At 39.2% G+C, this 8,861-nt stretch overlaps 1 long non-coding RNA gene across 1 annotated transcript in view; it reads right to left on the minus strand.

Annotated features, from left to right (window-relative positions):
- Positions 1-8,005, minus strand: part of LOC142046759 (uncharacterized) — a 347,351-nt gene extending 339,346 nt beyond the window's left edge. Inside the window, exon 1 of the long non-coding RNA XR_012655762.1 lies at positions 7,923-8,005. This is a non-coding gene — a long non-coding RNA (uncharacterized LOC142046759). The remainder of the gene's footprint in view (positions 1-7,922) is intronic.
- Positions 8,006-8,861: the final 856 nt, after the last annotated feature.

Below are 8,861 nucleotides of genomic sequence, written 5' to 3' on the forward strand. Positions count from 1 at the left end.
AAATTGTTTTTCTATTTTTCAACCAACTGTCTGGAGCGGAGGGAACATGGCATATACTCACCTACTCTGGTCCCAGCTTGCACCACAGGTAAGGTCTGCTACAAGCTCCAGATGAGTTGCTGCTCTGCCTCTACTGCAGGTTGGGAGGGCTTTGCTAGCAAGTCTATCTATTTAAGGTATTTATGTAGCACCAATTGCCATAGTGTGCAGGTATTATTCTAGTGCATTTTACTACCCTAGAGCTTGTGTAATTGAGGGCAGCATTCCTCAGAAAAGCCTCAACCCCGATATAAATATAATTTCTGAGGATATGCCTACACTGGAATAAAACACCTGGGGTTGACCTGTGTCAGCTGACTCTGGTTAGTAGGGACTGGGCTGTGGGACCACAAAATTACAGGGTAGGTGTTCAGGCTTGGGCTGGACACTGGGCCCAGGGACCCTCCTGGGGTCCGAGGGCCTGGCCTCCAACCCAACCCCAAACATCTGCACTGCAATTTTACAGCCTTGTAGCCCATGCCCAAGTCAGCTGACACAGGCCAGGCATGAGTGTTTTAATGCAGTGTAGACACGTCCGCAGGCTACGTCTGCGCTACCACATAAGCCAAGGGTTAGCAGAATGTTGATCTAGGGCTTTGTGCAGCTATACTCATTTTTAACCCCAGGTTAGGAATTGCTGACCCCTGGGTCCTAAATTGGGGCTTTAGTGTCTATACCTCATTATGTGGGCCTGAGATCAAGCACCATATCCCAGACTTCCTAGCACTTTCCCAAAATGTGGCTGCTCTAGCCCTTTGTTTATGGTGCAATGTAGGAAAACTTGACTGTCCACCAAACTTACCTGTCCAGAGGACAAAGAAAGTTGTCCCATGGGATTGTGGGAAACTTTTGGCAGCCTCCCAGAGCATGAGTCAAGTGGGGCTGTATCTAACTGCAGAGTAATAGGGTCTGAACCTAGCTTGACTCAGGCTCAAGCCCTCCACATTTGTGGGGTCCTGGGTCCTCCCCCTGGCTTAATGCAGTTTGTGTATAGATAGAAGCGGGGTTAGGCTTGAGCCTGAGTTCAAACTCTGGGCTTACATTTCAGCATAGACATACTAAAAGGTACTCCATTGACTATACAAAATTTAGGCTTCATCTTTCAAATAACTTCATGGGGCTTTTGGTGAAACCCTTAAAACCTGGCCCTGTTTCCATTTAAGCCAATATAAAAACTCGTATTGACTTCAGTGGGAAGATCAGACTCTTGAACCTTGGCCTTTCTACTGATACTCCCCAAAAGGGTGTCATTTGGTGGTGATACAGATGGTGGTTTAGTGATGGAACTACCTATTCACTAAGAATGAGACTGAGGCCTAGAAGGGATGAAAAGAAGAGGGGTCCAGTAGTTAGGTCCTCTGTCTAGGAATTAGTTCAATCCCCTATGTTGCTACATGGTACCTTTGTACCTCATTTCTCCACCTGTTAAATGCAGAAAATGGCGTTTCTCTACCTTATTATTAAAGATGGTGAGGTACTCAGACAACATGGTAATGGGAGCTTCATTAAGACCTAAAATGGATAATAAATACCTCATGAAAGTGTCCCAGAAAGTGGTGGCAATCTTTAATTCTCTCTTATTTTCATTACTACTGTTTCTCTAGAAGAAGTTTCCAGAATACTTTCTGCTGAGAAGTCTCCTAGTTCCTAAATCCTTGGGCCAGATTACAATCTCATTTACACCAATGTGATCAATCCTAATTCTGTTACATTCAGATCCCTTTAAGCTGTTAGAGTGGTATAAAAGAAACTCAAAGTGGGCAGAAAAGTGCATTTCACTAAAGCTGTTCTCTGCTTCCCAAGGCCTAGAGAGAGCTCTGGGGATAAGAGTATAAATTAGTGTAGCCCTGAGGCTGCCCTGATGTTTGCCAGGGGATAGACAGGATTATCCACAGGCCAGATTATAGGAATGCAAAGGTTATTTAAAGCCACCTTTGCCCCCTCTCCTCATCCCTGCCCCAAGCACAGGAGTGGAACAACTAAGAATCAGGTCTATACACTTCAAAAGAAGTAGGAGTATTCTAGATCTACACCTGTGTGACTAAAATTAGAATCTGTCAGTTTGTGTTCTGATCTTTCACCTCTTGCTATCAATGTTAGGGTACCTCAGGCAAACCAAGAACAGATGGCTGTGCCTCTCCGCCTCCCTGAACCAGCAACCTTTACAGTGGATGGCTTTTGTGGAGGAGAGTAAAGGAATTCAGGCTATGATCAGGAAGAACTCCTCTATACTTCAAAAAACAATCAAACTCCTGAGGGGGCAAACTAGTGAAGGGTATGATGAATTTGTCGCAATCTCAAATGACTTGAAAAAAGGGGTATTAATATGAAAATTAGGGACCAATGAGGGGAAGCAAGAGAAATGAAAGAAGGGCCAAGAAACACAGAAATAAGAAGAGAAATACAGGGCAACAAGCAAACAGGACTGTCTGAGGTATGTCCTTTTGAGTGCCAGAACATGGGAGGGCGCTAGCTCCCCCCTCCCGCTAAAAGCCCCTCCTCCACGTCTGAGGTATGTGAAAGTAAAGCAAAGAGATGACTACACCGCCACCCCAGAGGAGTGGGGAGAAAAGAGGGATCTAAGGAGCAGAAATTTAGGGGCAATAGAGGGACAGTGTGTATATCAGAAAAAGTTCTCCCCCACTTCCACAGACAATAGTAGAATCCTTCTCACTGTAAAACCATATTTAACCCAGACAAGAATATATTATCAAGGAAGCATTTTCAAGGCACTTTTGGAGAGGCAGAAGAGGTAGGAGCCACAGGAAGGCTCCTAGCATAGCATTTAACATGATTAGCAAACATGTTCAGCTTGCTGCTCTCAAGCAGCCTAATTAATGAGAAAACCTGATTGGGTCCTGGGATGAGAAGCTTCCCTCTGTGGGCCTTATAAAAGAATAGCTCAGAGTCAGCTGCAATCATTGTAGAAACAGTCTGGAAAGTTATGAGCCTAAAGAAAATGCCCTAGTAGAGGGTTTAAACAACAATGTGCAGAGCAAGTGCTGTGTTTATCAGTAATCAAGGATTCATGAAGCCTTTTAAATTCAGTGCAGTGGAGAAACAGAGCGGGTATTTTTTCCAAGTGTGATTAGAGAAAGGTTTGTCATTGTTGGGAAGAAGGAATGAAAGAGAAGAGTTGACTCAGCAGATAAAAATCTATGATAGGCTTGTGCTGAAAGAGCTGTGACTTTTTCCAGAGAGAAGAACCTACTGTGCAGTTAGTAAGGAGCACATAAATCTAGGCAGGCAGCCTAGAGTGCTAGAACTATACTGCATGCATCTATTTTTGTGAGCCACAACTAAATGTAATAGGAATGTACTATGAGAAATGAAAATTATTCCTGTCCCTGAGCAGATAAAGTTGCTGGTATAAAGGAAGCATGTGAGATAGAGGGGATTAAGACACCTGATCGGTTCAAAGCACACATGGTGGCAAGAGCACAAAGTCATTAATGTCTGCTAAGTGAAACCACTTCTCTTACGATGAGGCAGACATGGTAAAGACTATGCTATATAGCCTCACTTTTCCATAGAGAGTAAGCCTGGGTATCTAAATGTGAATGATGCACTGTATAAAAATGATGTAGTTGTAAATGTAAGACGGACAAGCTGAAAAAAATAGCCTGCCAATTAAGTCAGAGTTCTTTTCATTAGGGTAGCATCCACACAAGACAAACTACTGAAACAGTTAAGTTTTAAAAAGAACATAGGCCAGACCACAAAGTACAATACCACTCATCTAGTTTCCCGAAAGACTAAGAGCGATCATATAATTAAATCTCTGGCAGAGGCTCACCAAGTGTTCACCCTTTTTAGTTACTCATTAAAGGACTGTAAAATTCTTAAAGAGCTGAAAGAGGAAAAACTATTGAATCCTGTGCAAATTAAAAGAGGAAGTGCCAATGTGATGGAATTATACCCTTTTCATGTTGCAGTAGCTACTAGAGCAGCAAAAAGCCATAGATTCATAGGCATTGTCAGAATGGAGATTTATAAAATACTTATTTTCTTGTGGTTCTAGGACTGATATGGACATTTGAATTCTCCTGGATTGGGGACCTTATTGACTCACTATCAAACTTTGGATAAATCATTGAACCCCTCTGTGTCCATCTTCAACATAAATACAACACAATTTGCAGTCATTATCTACTTTTCCCAGTGTGGCCACAAAATTGTACTATTACTCTGAAAAATGTGAATTAGAGATGGATTTGAGCTATCTGTGGTGTTTGGATTTGGTGATCTCATTTACTTCTATCTCTTGTTACTGAGAATAACAAGCAACATTCTTAATAGTAGACCCTTTTGACCCAGTAAATGCTTCTGCTGTGCTAGATGTTTGTATTGTAATTTTGTGTGGTAGCAGATTTACAAAGACATTGTTACCGAAATATCGGGTCTGCCTAGCTGAGAGCCAATAACAGCTTGACAGGGATAAGGAAAAGATGCTTTATTCTGCAGAAGAAAGGAGAGCCTTGTGCCTTGGTACAAAAAACTTTACTCAGTACAAAAATCAAGAATCTTTTATACACACTCACACACAGGCTTCGGTCGTGCTAGCATTTGATTGGTGGTTAACAAACCCTGCACTTCTGCAATCTGCTCAGCAAAAACCAGCTAAGAACCAGCTTCAACTTCCTCAAAACTGATAAGGGGAGACAGTTCAAAAGTTTAGGGTACTGTGTCCGTGAGGCTTCTGCTTCTCCCTACTGGCTGCTTGTAAATGACCATTAGCTGGTCATTTAGGAAATTCTGAATTTTTAAACATACTAGATTTTACTGCAATGCCTTCCCAGCTTTAGTGATATTTAATACCATTTTTTTGGTGTAGTATTATATTATATTTGTTATTTAATTATTTTTGATATTTTTAAAAGGCATTAACATTAATAGCCTAGGAGGGGGTGTATTACAGGGTAATGGGGGAGATGGCAGGGGCAACAAGGTGCTTTTGGTATCTGTTATTTAAAATTTAATTAGAGAGACCAATACATGCTGAAGGATTTATTTAGAACACAGGGCGCAGCCTATAGAACAAACCCCAAAATTTAATTAATACCACATTCCCAAGCATGGGTTCCACAAATTTCTTTCTGCCAGTATATAATTTTTTTGTTTTTTTACTAGAATTAGTTTTTAATATTTTTTTTAGTTAGGCATTTTTGGACTTTGGCAATTTTAGTGGAGTGCTGTTGTTTTTTTTGAAACAGTTGTGGTTTAGCATTTTACAGGGGAGAGGTTGCCAGCACATTACCCTGTAATAGTTTTGCTTTTTTTAGAAAAATTTAAAGGCACAGTAGGTTTGTTAGTGGACAAGGGAGAGGTTACTAGCACTTCACCTTGTTCTTTTTTTCTGCTGTGCAGAAGGCACAGCAGAGCTAGAAGGAGGAATAGGCTAATTATTAGTAGGAGAATTCTTCTGAGGTGAAGGGGTTATTTTGCAGTGAGAATCATGGGTCCAAGCAGTCAGTTTTTGGCACTTTACAGCGGTGTTGGTAGTTAGCAGGACTTAATAAGGGACTTTTTAGCATGGAGCTAAAGCAGTCTTTCGCTGGTAGACCTTTACATAGATTCAGTCTCCTGATTCCAAGGAGTGGCAGGGCTGCTAGGGTCTTTGGGTAGCGCTTCTTTATCTGTGAGAAAGGAAACCTAATACATTTTATTAGTTCCTAGCAGTGTTTTGCAGATTTTATAGCTGTTTGGGCACATTCAAGGCCCCCCCCCCTTTTTGGTTGTTCACCAAGTTTTAGCTGTGTGGAGTGTCCTTGAATGGGGCCAGTCTTATTTTTAGCCTAAGCATGCTAGCTATTTTTTTTAGTTTATTTATTTATTTATTTTGGCTTTTTTTAACCTACAAAGGAAACTTTTACTTTTTACTTATACATTTCTTTAAATAATGAATATATAAAACATTGCTATTATACAGTATATTAGTTTTATTATTTAATATATGCCACATATACCCTTTTACTAAAATGAGTTTTTACAGAGCTTTGGAGCAACAAGCCAGGACAAGCACACCCACTTTGAGGAGTTTATTTAATACAACTTTTAGTTCAATAGCTTTTCACCATTCCTAGCTCTCTGGCTAGAAATTTGAGGTAGCCAGAAGGATCCCATGTACAATATGGGGAGTGGGTTAACTTTTTATGTTTTTGCTTTTAAAGACTGTTGGTAGGCAAATTTTAACAAAAAATTTTTAATTAACAATCTGGCCAATGAAGTTGTTTTTTTTTTTACTTGAGCAAATGTATTAGACTTTAGTATATTACATTGTTTTGATTTATTTAAACACTTTTTATTTTAAGTTGAATAAAACAAGTATTTGCATTGAACCTTTTGTTTGATTTTAAATTAGATTATTTTATGAAAATATTAAATACAATAATTTTAGCTATGAGATAAACACCATAAAACAGAACATAGAACACAAAACACAATTTTTATTGTGTCAGTAAATGCATGGTACGTTAAATGCTGTTTAGCTGGCATTAGTTTTTTTTTGATTATTTGAAAGAAAAAAAAAGCAGAGGTCTACTTTTTTGGGCAGTTAATCATTGATTAAAATATACAAATACGCTGGTTGATTTTAGGCAAAAAAGAGGAATTACCCTATTTTTTTTTTGTACTTGTTTTATAGGCAGCCCAGGTTTCAGTGGCTTTTACCTTATTAGTTAGATAATTTGCATTAATACAGATGCTTTCTGGCTTGCTTCTGGATCCAAAGCTATTTACAGCTTAAAGATTCTTACCTTAAAAGGGACATAATTAACTTTACCAGAATTTTGATTGCTTTTTATTTTTAACTTTTGCTTTTAAACACTGAAAGAAAACATTACTTCTTATAGTGCCTTTTAGAGCTTAATAAAATTTTAGTTACATAGCACTGTATACATTTTTTAGCTAATTTAACTAAATTGTTTATAGCCAAATGATTGCAATTTAATAATTTTTTTGCCTGAATTTATTTACAAACATTTTAAAGACACCAAGAACTTTCCTCTTTAGCATTTTTACAAAGTTCAACTGCTGTTCCCTCCAGCAACTACAGAGTTAACTTTTTACTTTTTTTTAAATTATTTGCTTGTCTTCCAACAGCCACTTTTATTAACTTAAATGACCATTTTAATATTGTCCTGGGTATTTGAAATTCCCATGCTTACACTTAATTACTTTTTTTTTTTTATTATACTTTTAAAATTTTTTAACCTGTTTTTTAATTTTTTTGTCTGTTGCCTGCCCGGTTGGGCCCGATCCTGCTTTTCTCGCTGAACTGTCCCTTTCATGGGCACCAACTTGTTTCACTACCAGTTTAGCTAGAAGGGTGGGCTTTTTAACTAGCCTCCACCCTTTCTGGTCTCTTCCCTTAAACATTTTTACTTGCAAGACTACCCAAGTCCTCCCTCGTGAGGCTTGCCACCTGGACAAAAACACATGGCCCATTGGCGTTTAACTATTTAATTTTTTTTTGACATTTTTTTTTGAACAGTGGGTAAAGGCCGTTTACTCAACATATAAGTAAAAGGACTATCCTTAGAGGGTTTATCCAGAGACCCACCCATTTGTTTTCTGACGCTTAAACGGAACAGAGAATTACACAGAGAGCAGAGGGAATTACGGTTTAATCCAGGTTTTTTTTACTTCTATACACTGACCACTACAGGGGACGAGACAGAAGGATTTCAATTTGACCTTAGAGCTTCATTGCATGCAATGGCTTCCACTCTGATGAATTACGAACGAGAGGTTCAGTTCGCCCACACACCTAACCCCCAAATGAACAGAGCAAAAAAACAACAGTAACCGGTTAAACAGAACAGAACCAGAACCAGATAGCAAACCAGAATCAGATAGCATTTCCTTATGCTATTAGGGCTCACCTTATTGGAGCACGAACCCCAGGGGCTGCGGTGGAGTGAGGAAGAGGGGCTAAACACCCCTGTGGCGCCGCTCCTAGTTCGCTGCAGCCATCGGGAGTCCGATGTCCAAGTTAGGAAGGTCCCGTCTGGTGTCACCAGAAACTGTTACCGAAATATCGGGTCTTAGCTGAGAGCCAATAACAGCTTGACAGGGATAAGGAAAAGATACTTTATTCTGCAGAAGAAAGGAGAGCCTTGTATCTTGGTACAAAAAACTCTACTCAGTACAAAAATCAAAAATCTTTTATACACACTCACACACAGGCTTCGGTCGTGTTAGCATTTGATTGGTGGTTAACAAACCCTGCACTTCTGCAATCTGCTCAGCAAAAACCAGCTAAGAACCAGCTTCAACTTCCTCAAAACTGATAAGGGGAGACAGTTCAAAAGTTTAGGGTACTGTATCCGTGAGGCTTCTGCTTCTCCCTACTGGCTGCTTGTAAGCTGTTAAGGGGGGCTACCACTGACTTTCACAACATGATTGTGATCATCTAAGTACATAGATGCGTCGGAGGGGATCGTATACACAAACTGGCTCTACAAATGCAATATGATTTCAGGGAGCAGTCTGAACTTTTTGCTTATAAATAGGTCTGGATGAATTAGGTTGAAATTGCTAAATGTCAGTATTCATAATGGGTAATTTCTACCTCCACACAAAAAAAATCTATTTTTAATAATCAAATGTACAGGAAGGGGAATTTTAAAACACTAGCTATGTTACACTAGTATAAAACTTCTGATTTCCATTCTACTAAACAATACTTATGGTACAGCAATAAAAACATTGGATTATCTTTTATTCAAAATTGTTCATTTGTAGGAGGGAAAATCAGTATCTGTTTTTCATTTATTTTCATGCTAATAAAAGATGTGAGTTGGCAAAAATTAAAATAAACC

This window comes from Chelonoidis abingdonii, chromosome 4, assembly GCF_003597395.2.
Source record: "Chelonoidis abingdonii isolate Lonesome George chromosome 4, CheloAbing_2.0, whole genome shotgun sequence".
Lineage (NCBI taxonomy): Eukaryota > Metazoa > Chordata > Testudines > Testudinidae > Chelonoidis > Chelonoidis abingdonii.